This window comes from Geotrypetes seraphini, chromosome 5, assembly GCF_902459505.1.
Source record: "Geotrypetes seraphini chromosome 5, aGeoSer1.1, whole genome shotgun sequence".
NCBI classification, from domain to species: Eukaryota; Metazoa; Chordata; class Amphibia; order Gymnophiona; family Dermophiidae; genus Geotrypetes; species Geotrypetes seraphini.
The window spans coordinates 202,018,099-202,037,634 of record NC_047088.1 but is presented as its reverse complement, the minus strand read 5'-3'; the positions used below and the strand labels follow the sequence as shown (position 1 = coordinate 202,037,634).

At 41.2% G+C, this 19,536-nt stretch overlaps 1 protein-coding gene across 2 annotated transcripts in view; it reads left to right on the top strand.

Annotated features, from left to right (window-relative positions):
* Positions 1-19,536, top strand: part of GAD1 (glutamate decarboxylase 1) — a 115,414-nt gene that overhangs the window by 44,614 nt on the left and 51,264 nt on the right. The gene's annotated exons all lie outside the window — the stretch shown is intronic.

Here is a 19,536-nt window from a genome sequence, read left to right as displayed (position 1 = left end):
CAACCTGATTCAATTTAAATTATTATTATTTTTTTTTTTTCTTCTTAGCTATTTCTGGGCGAGAATCCAAAGCTTTACCCGGTACTGTGCTTGGGTTCCAACTGCCGAAATCTCTGTTAAGACTTACTCCAGCCCATCTACACCCTCCCAGCCATTGAAGTCCTCCCCTGCCCATCCTCCTCCAAACGGCCATGCACAGACACAGACCGTACAAGTCTGCCCAGTAACTGGCCTAGTTCAATCTTTAATATTATTTTCTGATTCTAAATCTTCTGTGTTCATCCCACGCTTCTTTGAACTCAGTCACAGTTTTACTCTCCACCACCTCTCTCGGGAGCGCATTCCAGGCATCCACCACCCTCTCCGTAAAGTAGAATTTCCTAACATTGCCCCTGAATCTACCACCCCTCAACCTCAAATTATGTCCTCTGGTTTTACCATTTTCCTTTCTCTGGAAAAGATTTTGTTCTACGTTAATACCCTTTAAGTATTTGAACGTCTGAATCATATCTCCCCTGTCTCTCCTTTCCTCTAGGGTATACATATTCAGGGCTTCCAGTCTCTCCTCATACGTCTTCTGGCGCAAGCCTCCTATCATTTTCGTCGCCCTCCTCTGGACCGCCTCAAGTCTTCTTACGTCTTTCGCCAGATACGGTCTCCAAAACTGAACACAATACTCCAAGTGGGGCCTCACCAATGACCTGTACAGGGGCATCAACACCTTTTCCTTCTACTGACTACGCCTCTCTTTATACAGCCCAGAATCCTTCTGGCAGCAGCCACTGCCTTGTCACACTGTTTTTTCGCCTTTAGATCTTCGGACACTATCACCCCAAGGTCCCTCTCCCCGTCCGTGCATATCAGCTTCTCTCCTCCCAGCATATACGGTTCCTTCCTATTATTAATCCCCAAATGCATTACTCTGCATTTCTTTGCATTGAATTTTAGTTGCCAGGCATTAGACCATTCCTCTAACTTTTGCAGATCCTTTTTCATATTTTCCACTCCCTCTTCGGTGTCTACTCTGTTACAAATCTTGGTATCATCTGCAAAAAGGCACACTTTTCCTTCTAACCCTTCAGCAATGTCACTTACATACATATTGAACAGGATTGGCCCCAGCACCGAACCCTGAGGGACTCCACTAGTCACCTTTCCTTCCTTCGAGCGACTTCCATTAACCACCACCCTCTGGCGTCTGTCCGACAGCCAGTTTCTGACCCAGTTCACCACTTTGGGTCCTAACTTCAGCCCTTCAAGTTTGTTCAACAGCCTCTTATGAGGAACTGTATCAAAGGCTTTGCTGAAATCCAAGTAAATTACATCTAGCATATGTCCTCGATCCAGCTCTCTGGTCACCCAATCAAAAAATTCAATCAGGTTCGTTTGGCACGCTTTACCTTTTGTAAAGCCATGTTGCCTCGGATCCTTTAACCCATTAGATTCAAGGAAATACACTATCCTTTCTTTCAGCAACACTTCCATTATTTTTCCAACAACTGAAGTGAGGCTCACCGGCCTGTAGTTTCCTGCTTCATCCCTGTGACCACTTTTATGAATAGGGACCACATCCGCTCTCCTCCAATCCCCAGGAATCACTCCCGTCTCCAGAGATTTGTTGAACAAGTCTTTAATAGGACTCGCCAGAACCTCTCTGAGCTCCCTTAGTATCCTGGGATGGATCCCGTCTGGTCCCATCGCTTTGTCCACCTTCAGTTTTTCAAGTTGCTCATAAACACCCTCCTCCGTGAACGGCGCAGAATCTACTCCATTTTCTCGTGTAACTTTGCCAGACAATCTCGGTCCTTCTCCAGGATTTTCTTCTGTGAACACAGAACAGAAGAATTTGTTTAGCACATTTGCTTTCTCCTCATCACTCTCCACATATTTGTTCCCAGCATCTTTCAGCCTAGCAATTCCATTTTTTATCTTCCTCCTTTCACTAATATATCTGAAAAAATTTTTATCTCCCTGTTTTACATTTTTAGCCATTTGTTCTTCCGCCTGTGCCTTCGCCAAACGTATCTCTCTCTTGGCTTCTTTCAGTTTCACCCTGTAGTCCTTTCTGCTCTCCTCTTCTTGGGTTTTTTTTATATTTCATGAACGCCAACTCTTTCGCCTTTATTTTCTCAGCCAATAGGTTGGAGAACCATATCGGCTTCCTTTTTCTCTTGTTTTTATTGATTTTCTTCACATAAAGGTCCGTAGCCATTTTTATCGCTCCTTTCAGCTTAGACCACTGTCTTTCCACTTCTCTTATGTCCTCCCATCCTAACAGCTCTTTCTTCAGGTACTTTCCCATTGCATTAAAGTCCGTACGTTTGAAATCTAGGACTTTAAGTATCGTGCGGCCGCTCTCCACTTTAGCCGTTATATCAAACCAAACCGTTTGATGATCGCTACTACCCAGGTGAGCACCCACTCGAACATTAGAGATACTCTCTCCATTTGTGAGGACCAGATCCAATATCGCTTTTTCCCTTGTGGGTTCCGTCACCATTTGTCTGAGCAGAGCCTCTTGAAAGGCATCCACAATCTCCCTACTTCTTTCCGATTCCGCAGACGGAACATTCTAGTCCGCATCCGGCAGGTTGAAATCTCCCAACAGCAGAACCTCCTTTTTCCTTCCAAACTTTTGGATATCCACAATCAGATCCTTATCAATTTGCTGCGATTGAGTCGGAGGTCTGTAGACTACACCCACGTAGATAGAAGTTCCATCTTCTCTTTTCAGAGCAATCCATATCGCTTCTTCCTCTCCCCAGGTCCCTTGCATTTCGGTCGCTTGGATATTGATCTTTACATAGAGAGCTACTCATAGGAACTCTATGAGTGTCAGGAGCCGCACAGGCCATTCAGCGTGGCTCACCGCGCTAAAAACTGCTAGTGCAGTTTGATAGAAGAGGCCCTTAGTCTAAACCAGGAGGTAGGGAACGCCGGTCCTCGAGAGCTGTATTCCAGGGATTATCTTCTTCATGACTCTGTACAGTGCTGGGTACATCTGGTAATGCTATAGAAATAATTAGTAGTAGTACATGAACAGATCTTATTCTAAAATACTAGAGGATCGTGAGACATCATGACCTGGCCTATGCATCCTTTCTGAAATGCCAATCTATATGATTAGATTACAGAGACACACTCATTTGCTGGGAAAGATGGCTGTTAATTCATATCTGCAGGGAGTATGAACACTGTTCTTATAGCTTGGCAAAATCCATGTCGTCGTGGTTAGTTATGCAAAGACCATGCTTATTTTTTACCTAGTCTAAGCTCCAGAGCACAATCATTTCTAGCTCTAGCAGAATAGGAAATAACCCCGCTGATATCAAGTTTCAAGTTTATTATAAAATTTGATTAATCACCTATTCCAGGTTCTAGGCGATGTACATCAGTAATTACAAAATTATATATATTTATAACAATTTAAAACACATTAAAATATCCGAAGTATACATAACATAACTAGACAAACTTGAAAACAATAGGTAAGATGAGGAGTAGAAATACATTTCAATATAATAGAAACATTTAAGGATAAAAACAATGGGGAAAGGTAGGGGATTTTAACATGATTGAAGAAGTTAGAATATAAAATATAAAATCAATTAATCACTAAAAGCATCAACAGACGAGGTGTCAGATTCAATAATAAATGGAAAATAACTAAATGAAATTTTAGTATGTAAAGGGCCTGATGTAGTGAGCATTTTCCAATAGAGAAAAGGGGATAGTTTATAAAGAATTACTTGTGTATATGAGAGAATACACATAAATGCCTCTTTTAAAATTACCCACTGCAATAAAGTACACTTGATATACCACTTTTCCTTAAATAGTAACAAAGCGGTCTGTGTACAATAAAAATTCTATCATAGAAAAAACAAAGCAGCGCTCCTCTGCCTATGCCTTAACCTAACTAAATACATTTGTGCTTAGATTTCAGACGCTATTCTTCCTTCATCAGATCCATGCAGAATGAGCTATGGATAATATTGCCCAAATATACACAGTATCTGGATGAAAAGGGACCCCTGACATTTTTCCAAATAACCCAAAAACGTCCTACTACAGCATAAACTTCTGCCTGAAATTTGGGACACTTCTGAGTACGGTAAAACCTTGGTTTGCGAGCATAATTTGTTTCCGGAAGCAAGCTCACAATCCAAAGCATTCGTATATCAAAGCGAATTTTCCCATAGGAAATAATGAAAGCTCAGATGATTCGTTCCACAACCCAAAAACTTTAATACAAAATACTGAATGCTGCGAGCGCTTGCGCTATGGGTAATTTGGGTATGATACTTCTATTACGTTCAGCCGCACTCAGTGTAAGATGTGCGCACTTCAACTATGGGTTCTGACGACGTGACGCACGATATGTGCTCGTACTGCAAGACAACGCTCGTTTATCGAGTTAAAATTTAATAAAATGTTTTGCTCGTCTTGCAAAACACTCGCAAACCACGTGACTCGCTATCCAAGGTTTGACTGTACTTTATTTTCAACAGAAAGTAGCTGCAGTGCATTGAGCTCTTAATTAACAAAACCTTAGAATTCACTGAGCCAACAACTCAGTGGTGTCGAAGACTTTGTGAATGTGTCAAGATTGAAGGAAGATACTTTCAACACAAATTACGAATTAAGTAAGAAAAAACAGTATACTAATGTATTTTCAAAGGCCATACTAAGGGCTCCTTTTATGAAAGTGCGCTAAACGTTTTAGCGCACGCACTGGATTAGCCGAAAATCTACCGCCTGCTCAAGAGGAGGTGGTAGTGGCTAGCACGCACGGCAATTTAGCGCGCGCTATTCCACGCGTTAAGGCCCTAACGCGCCTTCGTAAAAGGAGCCATAAATGTTTAAACAATTGCAAAGTATTTTGAAACTACGTACATGGGGGGAGGTCTCAGTTTTTCCAGACACCATGTACAACTAAATTTACAGAGCGCATTACAGTGTGGTGTTTGTTTTCAAAGCTGAAAAGATGTTTGTTTCTACATATTCAAGTGAACTAACTGCCCCAACACTTTTTTTCTAGCCCAAGGATTGTCATGGTATTAGACAGAGAAAAAAAAGTGCATGGAAATACATTGCAGAATCTATAAAATTCCATTATTCTGATAGTAAAATGTAATGAAATTGAAAATATAAGTGCAAAGTTTTTATGCTTTATTTTCACTGCAAATGTAGTTATTCAGAAAACCCTGGAGGCGGTTTTAAATTGTGTATTGATTTGTGCATGTTCCAAAAGATAAAAAGAATGTCAAGAGTCAAAATATTTGTCAAGCATAAGAAGCAGGTTGCTTTCTTTATCTGGAGATGGGAGAGCGGGGGTTGTGCATCACTTTCCATTTAATCCTCCTCCTTTGGATTATGTTGCTCTGAGCCTTTCTTCATACCCACCCTGAGAGCGTTCTGCATTTTTAATCCCTCCCTTTCTCTATCCTCCCTACTTCCACATAACCCAGGCACTACAATGCCTAGTGCTCGGACAGAGACCCAAGCCCTGACTCTTGCAGAAACCTGGCAAGTGTGTCACCATTGTGTAATAGCAAAGACCTGAATGACACAAGAGGGGTTTCCATTTCAGATGACATAGAAACATTAGAATACCAAGGATTAGCAACCAGCTCTCATGCTTTGGAGAAAAATTATTTTTTATTTAATTACTATTCACAGCTCGGACATTGTGATTGAACTGGGTACAGTGATTACCGTATTTTGGTCTTTCGCTTGATTCTCTTCATTTCACTGGTACAGGTAGTCACCGAGTTACAGACACCCGACTTAAGTACGACTCATACTTAAGAACGTGGTCGCTGCTTCATTTGATTTCACTGGCATAGACTCCAACACTTTTCCTGGAGCAGATTCAGCAATGATGCATAGCCACATTAAGAAGTGTGTGGTTGTGCATGCTGTACCTTAGAGGGAACACTGGTGGATAGTTGGCCCTTATGTCAGCTGCAACAAGAATCTTAAAATCTACAAGTTCCGAGTTACATACAAATCCGACAGCTTTAAAAACGTAACTCATTTTTAACCCGGGGACTGCCTGTATATTTATACATATATTTTGTGGATAGGCATGTGATGTAAGAGGCATACCCGTTCTTTGCCATATTATTTGGTATATTATTGCAGGATATTGCTCAGGTGGACGTTATTTTCAGCAGGTTCCCTGCATACTGATTACCTTCCATGTTTTCTAAAAAAAATAAATGAAAAAGAAGAGAAGCAGGGCAGATTTTTCTGGGGATAGAAACATTAGAATCACGAAGGCAGATAAAAGCCAAATGGTCCATCCAATCTGTCCATCTGCAGCATCTACTATCTCCCCCTCTCCCTAAGAAATCCCACATGCCTGTCCCATGCTAGTTTGAATTCAAATACAATCTTTGTCTCCTTCACCTCTACCGGGAGACTATTCCATGCATCTACCACCTTTTCTTTAAAAAAGCATTTCCTTAGAGTACTCCTGAGCCTATCTCCTCTTAACTTCATTCCGTGCCTTCTCAATCTGGAGTTTTCCTTCAATTGAAAAAGACTCGTTTCCTGTACATTAATGCTGCATCATTAATAGGGTGCTCTATAAAGAGTTATCATATACTAACTTGGTTAACCTGCATTAATAAGGTCATCAAAAAACCTGAGGCAGTTCAGAAGAAGACAACAAAAATCATATGGGACTTGTGTCAAAAGACGTATAAGAGACTTGAAGACCTTAATATGAAATATTAATAGGAATATTAATAGGAAAGGAGCAATGAAGGGATATGATGTTGATATGCAAACTAATCTGTTTCAGAAAAGAAGCGGTAGAACTAGAGGTCAGAAGTTGAGGTTGCAGGGTGGTAGACTTAGGCGCAATGTCAGGAAATACTTTTTCACAGAAAGGGTGGTGGATACCTGGAACGCCCTCCCGTGGGAGGTTGTGAAGACAAAAACAGTGATGGAATTCAAGAATGTGTGGGTTAAACACAGAATATTATTTATTTCGATTTCTATCCCGTTCTCCCAGAAGCTCAGAATGGGTTACAGGTAGACATTCACAAGCACTGTCCAATGTGGCCCCATCCTACGTGGGTTCCATTATCATTAGCTGAACAGTTCATCCTGTTTTGAACCCAAGACCTTCTACTTCTAGAAGACCCTGCAAAAGGGATATGCTAATCAATATCCAGTATATTAAAACCACCTATTGGAAATACTTTCCCTTTCACAGCTAAATTTTGAATATCTTCAGTTAAATCTTTGTCTACTTCTGCCTGTGGAAGAGACCTATATATTACAAATAGAATTTACATTTCCTCTTTTTAGATTAACCCCAGTGCTTCTTTCTTACCCTATAAATCCTGCAAGTCTATCACTTTAATATTATTTTTAACATATAACACCTAAAAACAGGGAAAAAGTGAAGTTTTCAGTAAAATGTGGGGGGTTACAACCCCCCAAACCCCCCACAATGCCCCCACAATGCGGCGCGATCTGTATTAAGTAAAGTGGGGGGGTTCCCCCCCACGCCCCCCCCCCGTCGGAGCCCTAAAAACAGTAATTTTCTTCGGCGCGTGCCTCCGCGCTGCGCTCAATTGTCTGCTCGCGCATTTGTCCCGGCGCGCTTTTGACCTGACACCAGAATAGATATCCCAATAATATCATCACATTATGTTCAACTTTGGTTGTTAAAAAAAAAAAAAGTCCATATCTTCTACTTTCAATTACTATCCAATTTATAGTGATGCTTGAATACTTAGTTCATTTGTAAATTCACTGTTGAAAATCATGATCTTCCACTTTCCCAAATTTTCATATTCTCAGCTTCCAGATTATATATAATTTAACCCTTTAATTAGCAGATGGTGAAACGGCTGCTTTATTTAACTTGATGTTGAACGAGAGCAACAGTGGCAAGTAACAGGCATTTGAAGTTGCAGATCTCCCATAAGAAGGCAAAAATAGGGGGAAAAAACCAAAACCACAAACTCAAATGTACCAAAAGCTGAGTGGAATTGTGTTTTTTGCAACTTTTTTTGCAGTTTGGTTCTGCAGTAGCCCCAATTATTTATTTATTCATTTACATAATGCTTTGTTTTTAATTTCTTCTTGGTGTTTAAGCTTTTTTCATTTTCTTCTCTTTATAGTTAGTTGACTTTCTTTTTTGCTCAAAGTCTGGTAAGACCTAGCAGAGTGGGAACATATTCTAGATATTCACATTGGTGGCGCTCAAGGTATGTTTTGTATTATTATTATTTTCTCAGGCTTTTCTGATTTTTTTTTTATTTTTTATTTTTTTATTAAATCTATATCAATATCCTCTGTGCTAGTCCATAATAGTCTTTTGGTGCTAATCATTTATGTATTATATATTTAGGTAGTTGATGAGGTTTTTCAGTCTTTTCTATGGCAAATGAGGCTTTATTGCCGGATGCAGTTTTCAGTAATAGTTTTTATGTTGGCTCACATTCCCTTTTTAATGTGTTTTTGATGTTTGCTATTTATAAATTAAACTCTATTGGTTTCCATTTGGGTTTTCTTTATTTTAATATTGATTTTATTGTATGTTTTTATGGTTATAGTAGATGTTGATTACATATTTTATTACATTACATTTGGTGACAAATTTCACTATATTATATTTGTTGATAAATTTAATTATCAACATAGCTGCATTGTTCAATATTTAATCATTAACCTATGTATTGATGACATATATGTATTTTTAAGTTTTTTACCTCATGTATATGAATCATTCTTCATTTGTACTTTATTCATAATTTTTTATGTATGTATTTCATATGATGCTTTCGATGTTTTTTATATGTCCTTATACTTACTTATAGACTACTGAGGAAGGCCTGTTGGCCAAAATATGTGCATGTCGAGTCATTGAGTCGTTGGATGTATTTTTATGTCATTGGATGAATAAAGATTCCTATATTATCAGATGCATTGGAGGACACTTTCATTAGTGCACATCATTCTGATCTGGACAATTCCATTCAGCCTTAGATCTCCCATAAGAGCCATAGAAAACACACATTGCTTCCGAGCAACAATGCCAGATAAAGGGTTAATTTAGAGTTAGAGGCTATATCCATGATGAACAGTGATTTACCTTAAAATACCTATTTCTTTTATCCAGCTCCATAGATTGACTTAAAAATGAGATCACATGGATGATATATTTGATATTGTAGAGGGAGTTTAGGAAGGAGATATCTTTTTATTTTTTTTCTTTTAATAAATAAATGAGGACAGAGAGCATTTGTAAAAGTTTATGGGGGTTTTGCAATTTATTTTATTACTTTTTCTCTACAGGCATTTACCATATATACTCGAATATAAGATGAGATTTTTGGGCCAAACAAAATGGCCCCAAAATGGGGGTCTTGTCTTATATTCAGGTCAGTGCCCACCCGCCCCACCCTCTTGAATTTGTTGCAGGCCTCTGCCAGCCTGCTGTATGACCTGGTGGGCTGTGTCAGGAGGGATCCCTCCCGTCTCCTGTCCTGGCCGACTGACAGTTTTTTACCTCTCTCCTGCCTCCCCCCATGTAACTTTTTGAATCCCTGGTGGTCCAGGAGTGTACTGGGAAGGAGCAAGCTTTCCCCGCTACTGCCCCACGCTGAGCCCCTTTGAATGACTGCTCGAGTTCTTGCAGTCTAACGGTGTACCAGGCAGAACTGAGCTTTATGCACTCCTGCTCAGCGCTGAGCTGCTCGCTGAATGGCTGTAACCATTTCTCGCAGGACTCATTCAGGGCTCAGGGCCAGGCAAGAGTGGAAAAAGCTCACTCATGCCTGATACACCACTGGGCCATGAGAACTCGAGGCAGCCATTCAGGGAGGGGCTCAGCACAGGGCAGGATCGCAGAAAGCTCGCTCCTGCCCGGTACACTGCTAGACCACCAGGGATTCAAAAAGGTACATGGGGGGGGGGGGGGTAGAGGCGTGAGGGAGGTAAAAAAAATGGTCAGAGCCGGCTCGGACAGAAGACGGGAGGGTCACCAAGTGATACGGCAGGCTCGGTGGAGGCCTGCAAGACATCGGGAGAGAGAGGGGGACAGGGCAGGGAAATAGGACAGGGTGCAGAGCCTGCCAGAGAGGGGGAACAGGATGGAGAGGGGGGACAGTGAGGGGAGCTGGGTGCAGATCCTGGCAGGGCAGGGCACATGAAAATTAATACACACACACACACCCCAGCTTATATTCAAGTGAACCTTTTTTCCTCCTTTTTTTGGGGGGGGAAAAGGGTACCTTGACTTATATTCAGATCGTCCTATATTCAAATATACACAGTATATTTTTTCACTTTAGGCCCCTGTTACTAAACTGTGTTGAGTGTTAAAGCATTTTGCAGTAATTTACCTGCTAGGAATACTAATCATATGGGGTTTTTTTTGTAATTTTTTAGGGATGAGGCATATCATGGATGGGAAATAGGCTAGCACGTTCACATTAGCACTTGCTAACTGCATAACACAGAGTTATAAAAGATGCCTACCAGCTGGGTGCCTAGATCGGTTCACCTAGCCAATGTAGGTGCCTAATTTCCCCCCTCCCCCCCCTTACAAAACTGTAGCGCAGTTTTTAGCACCAGCCAAGGCGGTAACAGCTCCAACGCTCATAGAATTCCTTTGAGCATTGGAGCTGTTATTGTGGTGGCTGGTGCTAAAAACCACGCAATGGTTTTGTAAAAGGGGGTAATTTTTTTAGTTGGCTTAATTTGCAATGATAATTGAAAGTGCCATTTAAAAACCAATTTTAAACAATTTTAAATGAGAAAATGGTAGATTTATTATAGTTACAACAATCATTCGGTATATCAAAGTCTCAAGGCTATAAATGGTTGCAGTTGAAGCAGGCCATTCAGAAGGGGTTCCCTGACTGGCAAAAATTAAATAATCAGTATAGCTTGCTGGGCCTATGTTTCCAGACAGATTTGCTAGGGCATCAGGCTGCCAAGTGGTATAAATTAATATCTGATTATTTGAACAAGAAACCTAAAACAAGTTGAAAAGTCATTTGGATAAAAGTCATTGAAATAAAGTCATTGATAAAAGTCATTGGAATAAAGCAGATTTCTGCTACTTAATGGCCACAGATTTGGACTTGGAGAATGAGATGTACAGTAGTGCTGCCCGATTCACGATTCGAATCGGTTCACCGATTCACGATTCAAATCTGTTCACCGATTCACTTCAGGTGAATCGATTCGAATCCATTTAAAAACAAAAAAAATCATCCTCCCGATTCAGTGACTGACCTTGCCCCCTCGCCCCCTAAAGCAGGATCGGCAGCGCTGCCTCTTGCTGGCTTTAGAGGGCAAGGAGGGAGGGTCATTTGTGAAGTGCTGGTATCCGACTTCCTTCCTGGCATCCGGCTTCCTGCTGGTGTTACCCCCTGGCCTCTGAAGCAGTTTGCAAAGATCGCTTGCACTGCGAACTTCTCTGAATGCTGCTCATAAATGGCTCACGGGAGGCCAGGTGACTGGTAGGAACTGAGAGCCGCAGTCCATGAAGACTCGCTGCTTCGGAGGCTGAGGGCGGCGTCTCAGCCGCTATTTGACAGCCACTCTAGTCTTTGGCGAGAGGGCCGCTCGCTGGACCGAAGCGACCGGCTCTCTCTTTTTTTGCCTGCAGCGGCCTGACAGCTGAAGGGAACTTGATTTGCACTCAGATTCTGCCTGGGAGAGGGAGGGGGGAGTGATAATGCTGGTTCTCCCCTGACCCTCTCCAATGGCATCGAACAGTGACACGGAGGAATTCTATGATGCTGCTGAAGATGTCAACATGGGCTCGTCCCCCATGGTGTAAGTATACTGCTTTTGAAGCTTGATTGTGCCTATTTTTATTTGATATTCCGCCTTTTCTCAGCAGCTATAGTAAAGTAGTTTCCCTCTCTCCCGGCGGGTTCACCATCTAACTAAGGTATCTGGGGCAATGAAGTGTCTTGCCCAGCTGAGGCTGCTTCCCTGCCTTTCAGCTCACTGCTTTTTTCCATCAGGTTTGCTTCTTAGAAGATGTATTATTTTTGCTGTGTTTGTTAAAGGGAGGGAAATAGATTATAATTAAGACCAGAAACTACAGAGGAAAAAAATGTATATGGTATATGTCAAGAAAGGAATGGTAGGATCAGAGGAGGATCATTTTATTCTGCTTTATTTTAATAGAAACAAACACACAGGCAAAAAACTAATAATAATGTTTTTTTTTGCTGTAGCCTGAGACTGTCTGCAACTGCTTTAAAGGCTGCTTTCCTGCTACAGTTTCAGAATACAGCTTGTGCTCTTTGCATTCATGGTACAGTATTCAAATTATAGTGGGTATAACAACCTGTAGCCTTTCCTTACTGTAGTGCTTTGGCGTCAGCTTTCCGGGGGGATGGGGGAGCATTCCTTTGGGGTGGGGGTAGGAGTGGGGACAGGCAGGCCTTTAAGGAGGGGACAGGCCTTCAGGGATGGTGGCACAGGCTTCCAGGGGGAACAGGCAGGCCTTCAGTGAGGGACAGACCTTCAGGGAGGGGGGCCCTGATGTAGAATTACATGGAGGGAGGGAGGGAGGGAAGGGGGGTTCAAAGAGATGTGCATATGCCGGATTTTGGGGGGGGGAAGAAATAATGGGTCTAAAAACATAGGAGAGGGAGAGAGATGGTGGACAATGGGATTTAGGGAGGGAAGGAACAGAAAGGGAGAGAAGTTGGACACAAGGGATGGTTTGAAGGGGGGATAGAGATACTGGATAGGAGGGAAAAGAAAGGGAGAGATGGTGGACCCTGGGGCGGTAGGGAAGGAAGGGAGAGATGCTGGATTAAAGGGTAGTTGAGAAAAGGTGGATCTGTGGATGGAGACGAAAATAAGGAAAGATGCCAGACCTCCGGAGAAGGGAAGGGAAATGGAAGAGGAGGACAGAGATAGAAGATGGATGGTTAGCACGAAGAAAGAAGGAGACCCTGGCAAGCAAGGTATCAGAAGACAACCAGAGCCTGGGACCAACAAGATTTGAAAAATGACCAGACAACAAAAGGTAGAAAAACTAATTTTATTTTCTGTTTTGTGATTATAATATGTCAGATTTGAAACGTGTATCCTGCCAGAGCTGGTGTTAGACCGCAAACATGAGCTAAGATTTAACAGAGAGAGAAAAAGTCTTTTTTGTTTGTTTATTTTGTTTACACCACTGCGCCAGTGTGTTTAGGAGAAGACAAAGGGGGTGAAGAGGATATAAAATAAACCCACCAGGATGTTTGAAAAAAACACCCAATTGGGCAGGAAAATCGAATCGAATCGAAAAATCGATTCAATAGGCTGAATCAAATCAAATCGAAATTTTTTTCCTGAATCGGGCAGCACTAATGTACAGCATCAGCATCTATGAGACAAACTTGTTTTTTTCTGTTACTTAGAGTTTTTTGGACCCCTGTTCGTTTGTAAAAGTTAGACAGTTCAAAGTCTAATAGATGCTGGCACAGTCATCTTGAAATAGGAACACTGGACCATTTGTTGTTCTATTGTCCTTTGATACTCAACTTCTGGAAGTCTATCTCGAGACGTATCAATTTGGTTTTGGAATCTTCGAGTCCTTTGGCTTATGAGGTGGTAATTTGTGGCTCATTGTTGTCACCTAAACCCCCATTAGATAGATATAAAAGCAGATTATTTTCCATCATGACTGGAATAGCCATGAAAATGGTTACCAAAAACTGGAAAAATTGGGATCGACTTAATTTCTCCTTTTAGTGGGAATCTTAATGCTTATGCTACAAATATGAGAAAATGAATTCAGAAATGTGTAATAATAAGTTATTTAAATTAACATGGAGTCCATTGACAAATTTTGTTAACGATGATTAGCTTGATTATTCTCCTGATTTCTTATTTGATTTACACATCCAGGGAGGATGGGTGGGTGGGTGGAGGGGTATTATATTTTGATGTTATCATTGTTCAATAAGTTCAATATGATTTTCACTATGGGCTCCTTTTACTAAACTGCGATAGTGTTTTTAACGCGCGCTAAACCCATGCTATGCAGCTAGAACTGGCGTTAGCGTCTAGCATGCAGTGCAATTTAGCGCACACTAGGGGCTCCTTTTATCAAGGTGCAGTAGGCGGTTAATGCGTGGAATACCGTGCGTTCAACCGCCTGCTGCGCTAGTCGCTAACGCCTCCATTGACAAGGCGTTAGTTTTTAGGCTTGCCACGGGGGTTAGCGTGTGATGAAATGTCTGACGCGCCATTCCCCGTAGCGCGCCTTGATAAAAGGAGCCCTAAGTGCACGCTAAATCCGCTAGCACAGCTTATGGCCTCTTTTACAAAGCCGCGCTAACGGCCCCAAAGCCCATAGAGATTTAAAGGGCTTCGGGGCTGTTGCTGCGCGACTTTATAAAAGAGGCCGTTAGTAAAAGGAGCCCTATATGTCTGAAATAATGCATTTTGGTTTTTGTTCTTGATTTGGGGTGGGAGGGAGGGGGGGAAATGTTTTTGAAGTTTCAAGTTTATTTATAGCTTGATATACCGACCATCACAAGTATCTGGTCGGTTTACAATAATAGAAATAAAAAAGATATTTAAAACTGCATGAAGAAAATAATAAATTTAAATAAATTTTTTTTAAAATGGGGGGCTTGAGTACAATTGAAGGACATAATTGAGACGGGTAGGTGACGAGAGGAAGGAGGGGGAGAGGGAGTTTTTAAATTACATTATGTAAAAAAAATAAATAAATAAAAGGAAGGAAAAAGGGGAGACATAAAACAGGAAGGGAAGGGAAATGTCGCTTCTTGAAAGCGTTTCTCTATTAGTTTTTATTTTTCCTTTTTTGGGGTTCTCAATTGGAATTTAGATAGGCATCTTTGAATAGAAATGTTTTAAGGTGTGTTTTAAACTTGTTTAGAGAATTTGCAGAGCGAAGGAATGGTGGCATTGTATTCCAGAGCGAAAGCATTTTTGAAGTTAATTATATGTATATTTATATTTTAATGCATTTGTTTTCGAATTAAAAATTAATAAAGATTTTATAAATAGATAAACGCAGTTAGAAATGGCAAAAAACAAAACAACCTGATGCCATGGCTATTGCCGGAAGTGGCATTAAACACCAGAAAGCACCTACATGGGCGTGATTCTCGGCATAGATATGTGCTGGAAATGTAGGCTTGGAAAAACCCTGGCCTACATTTATGGTGCCTATCTTGCCCAGAGGTGTGATTCTGTATATGGCACTGTCATGTGACTGACAAGCAATCAGCGGCCACTTTATACGCAGCCACTGAAAGCGGTGCTGTATATACAATCAGGCTATAGGCACCTACAATCAGTAGGCACCTACAACTTCAATATAGGTATATCTAAATGCGGTAGGTGCTCCTTTTCTAGGTGCCTCTCAATTTAGGCACGGTTTAAAGAATCTGGCCCTTTAGTGCCTCTTAAATAGAGAGTGCTTAGCGCATTTACTCCCCCTTTTATTAAACCGCAATACCGATTATTGGTGCAGGGAGCCGCGCTGAATGCTCCGCGCTGCTCCCGATGCTCCTAGGAACTCTAGGAGCGTCGGGAGCAGCACGGAGCATTCAGCGCGGCTCCCTGCGCTAATAACCGCTATTGCGATTTAGTAAAAGGAAGGAGGTAGCCTTTTTCAGTTAGCATGCACTGAGAACAGGGCACAACCTGAGAAAAAAGAATTGAACAATTCCTTAAATTCTGCTGCGTTAGAGCAGCTATGGTCTTAACATGCCGGAGAGTCTTGTGTTAAAATGGTGACGGGACAATCGCGCGCCAGACACCAGCGCACCGACAATCGAGCGCTGACAATTCGGCGCAAGACACCAGCACTCCGCGGGAAAACTTAGTTATAAAGAACTCCGACGGGGGGTGTGAGTGAGGAACCCCCCACTTACTACATACTGTTCGCGCTGCTGTTGGGGGGGTGGAGGGGGGGGTGCAACCCCCCACATTATAAAGAAAACAGAACTTTTCCTGAAAAAAATCAGAAAAAGTTCCATTTTCTCTATAATGGAGGGTTCCAACCCTCCAAACCCCCCCCTCCCCCCCCAACAGCAGTGCGAACACTATGCAGTAAAGTAGGGGGGTTCTACACTCACACCGCGGCGCACTGGTGTCTTGCGCTGAATTATCTGCCCTCCATTGTCGGCGCGCTGGTGTCTCGAGCGCGACTGACTATGAACCGTCAAAATACACTAAGCCATTTCCTGATGTGGTTTATTAAATTCAACTTCATAATTCAACTTTCTTTTTTTATCTAAAATCGTGATAAATAAACAGTGACAGCTACTGGGATAGTATGATTTATTTATCTTTAAGAAATGTTCAGATACTTTCTGTAACAACTTTTATACAGATCTTCAGGTCAATTCTTTTATTATCGTTTTCTTCAGTTAAATCGTATTCAAAAAATATTGTTATTCTCATACAATTTGCTTGCATGGATGCTGTCAGTTTATGATGTCATACTAATGTTTTCCCGATCTATCTACATGCTTTACATCTAAAACACTTAACAAGACATCCTAGAGTATAAGATGCCTCTTGCCTGCATTAGAAGAGATATAACAGTTGACTGCACTCTTGTTATTTGCAATTGGTAATTAGAAGATCATCATTTATAATTACTCTTGTCAGCTATTGACTACAAAGTTGTCCTTGGGGACTGCCAGCAGGTTATGTCCATCGAAATAATTGCATTTAGATTTTTAAGACACAGTTCAATATTTCTAATTATCTCTGTGATTAGCTGTTTGATATTTACAGCTTAACGGATGTAGCAATTCTGGAAATAGCGTATTCTACAAGTATGAAATGAGGAATGTGTTGACAGGTGTGGGTTTTTTAAAAAATGTCTGAATATACAAGTCACCGAATAACATTGTAGCTGTAGTTAAATGTTTTAAAACAGCACTTATAAATTAATCACGCCTGTTAGACAAATTAGATCGTCTAATCCTGCAATCTGAGACAAACTTGCCTTAAACTCCTTTTCTGGATTTCTAAACCGTTTGGTCTCAGTTCAATAACAAAAGAGATTTTTACATAGAATGAGATATTTCTCTATAAGTGGAGTGAAAAGGAAAGCTGCACTGGAAACGCAAGGTGTTGTGGCTCATTGCATATTTATGCAATCTTTGCATGTTGTATAAACCTTGCTTTACGTCAGGTTGCGCTAGCAATAGAAACATTATTGATCGATTGATTTAGTTTTTTTTCTCTCCCGTTCTCCCCAGCAAGCTCAGAGCGGGTAGCAGGTTAATGTACATAATATACAGTCAAAACAGGTTACAATTTGTCATGCTTGTTACAATGGGCTCCTTTTACTAAGGTGCGCTAGCGTTTTTTGTGCACGCTAAACCCACATTACACTTCTAGAACTAACGCCAGCTCGATGCTAAGGTCTAGTGCGTGCAGCAATTTAGCGCTCGCTATTCCGCACGTTAAGGCCCTAACGCACCTTTGTAAAAGGAGCCCAATGTGTTTATCCTAGTATGACATATACAGAGGGTCTAGTTCCAATATACAGTACATTCTTTTTTAAACATACGTATGGTAATAGGCAGGGGATTAGGTGAAGAGGTAAGTTTTTTTATTGTTTTCCTAAAGTTCAGGAGCCCTTCAAGGGATCTGATATTTGGGGGGTAGTTGATTCCAGTAGTTTAGTAAGAAATGGGAGTAGGATTGTTGTTTGGCATTCTGTAGCTGAAGGGCATGACCAGGGGGTGTTTGGGAGCAGAGTGGTCTGTTCAGTGTGTATGGAAGAAGATTGGTTGGCATGTAGTGTGGGGCCATGTTATGCAGGGATTTGTATGCCAGCATCAAGCCCTTAAAGACGCAGAATTTGGTTATGGGTAGCCAGTGGGCTGATGATAGAGCCTGGGAGACAGGGTCGTGGGCATGAAGGTTCTTTAGAAGTCTGATTGCTGCATTTTGTACATGTTGGAGTCACTGTATATTCTTTGTTGTGAGACCGTTGAATAGTGTGTTGCAGTAGTCCAAACGGGAGAGGACAAAGTTGGGTGAAGTCAGATTCCAAGAAGTAGTTCCTTATTTTTCGGAGTTGTCACAGGTAGTAAAAAGAGGTAGACACCACCTGAGAGATATGGTTGGAAAGTGTTAGGTTGGAGTCAAGGAGAATCCCTAAGCTGCGTGCTTAGTCTTTTGGAGTTATGGTAGTTGATTCCCAGAATAGAGGGGCAGGAGCAGGTGCTCTATGATTCAATTCATAGGAAATGTTGAAAGTCAAAAACGTGGAGATGGATTTTTTGAAAATACATATTAATGAGAAGTGAGATATCCAGGTAGGAACATGTCAAATTTCACTACTAGCATTTTAGAACAGGATCTGTTGACATACAGCCTGTTCTGAAATGCATCCAGGAAATTGATGTGTATATATGCCAGTTATGTGTGGTGGTAGCATCTGTTTTACAAGCATCAATGTCTAAAATATCAATGGGGTCAATACAATTAACATGTATGTGCTGGCATGTAAATGTAGTATGTTGATATTTCAGAGCATACTCATGTGTTGGCCTTTTTAGAAACACAAAATAAAGAACTGGCAAACGGAAACTGGTCAAGTGGAGTAGATGCATTGGAAACTCCCAGGTTTATTGATAACATAAAATCATATACATAAAACAGTAAAAAAAAACACAATAAAAATAATAGAAGCAAATACAGCTGACAATGATGACCAAATGGTCCAAGTTGATTCCTGTCTATAAAAAGAATTAAATGTCTGTGAACAGATGAGTCTACTTTTGCATCTGAAATCGTGGCAGACGATAAAATCCACAGATACAGTATGACAATTCAGCTGGCAGATTGTGTAGCAAGTTGGTGCCCAAGTAGATGAGATAGAACTCTACACGGGCCGTGTTTCGGCAAGTAGAAATATCTTCATCAGGGGTCCACCATTTACGTCACAAAGCTGATTTGAAAATATGAGCATATAAAGACATGAAAACTGTAGAGCAGGGCTGCCCAAGTTCAGTCCTCGAGATCTACTGGCAGGCCAGGTTTTCAGGATATCCACAATGAATATGCATGAGAGAGAGATTTGCATACCAAGAAGGCAGTGCAGGCAAATCTCTCCCATGCATATTCATTATGGATATCCTAAAAACCTGGCCTGCCAGTAGATCTCGAGGACCGGACTTGGGCAGCCCTGCTGTAGAGCATCGTGGAGCGCCAACACTGTGTAGGGTCCTTTCTCATCATTGTCAGCTGTATTTTTTTCTATTATTTTTATGGATTTTTACTGTTTTATGTGTATGATTTTATGTTATAAATAAACCTGGGAGTTTTCAGTACATCTACTCCACTTGACCAGTTTCCGTTTGCTGGTTCTTTGTTTTATGGTTCCTCCGATTGCACAGTGGAGTATTGAGGTCCCCTGGTTGTTGTGCCATTTTAGAAAAATACATGTCTATGTTTTCCACAGTTGTCATAGAGTCTGATATCTTTTGTAGGTACTGCTTTTGAAGGGAGAGGTCAAGAACATTGGGAAATTAAGGGCTCCTT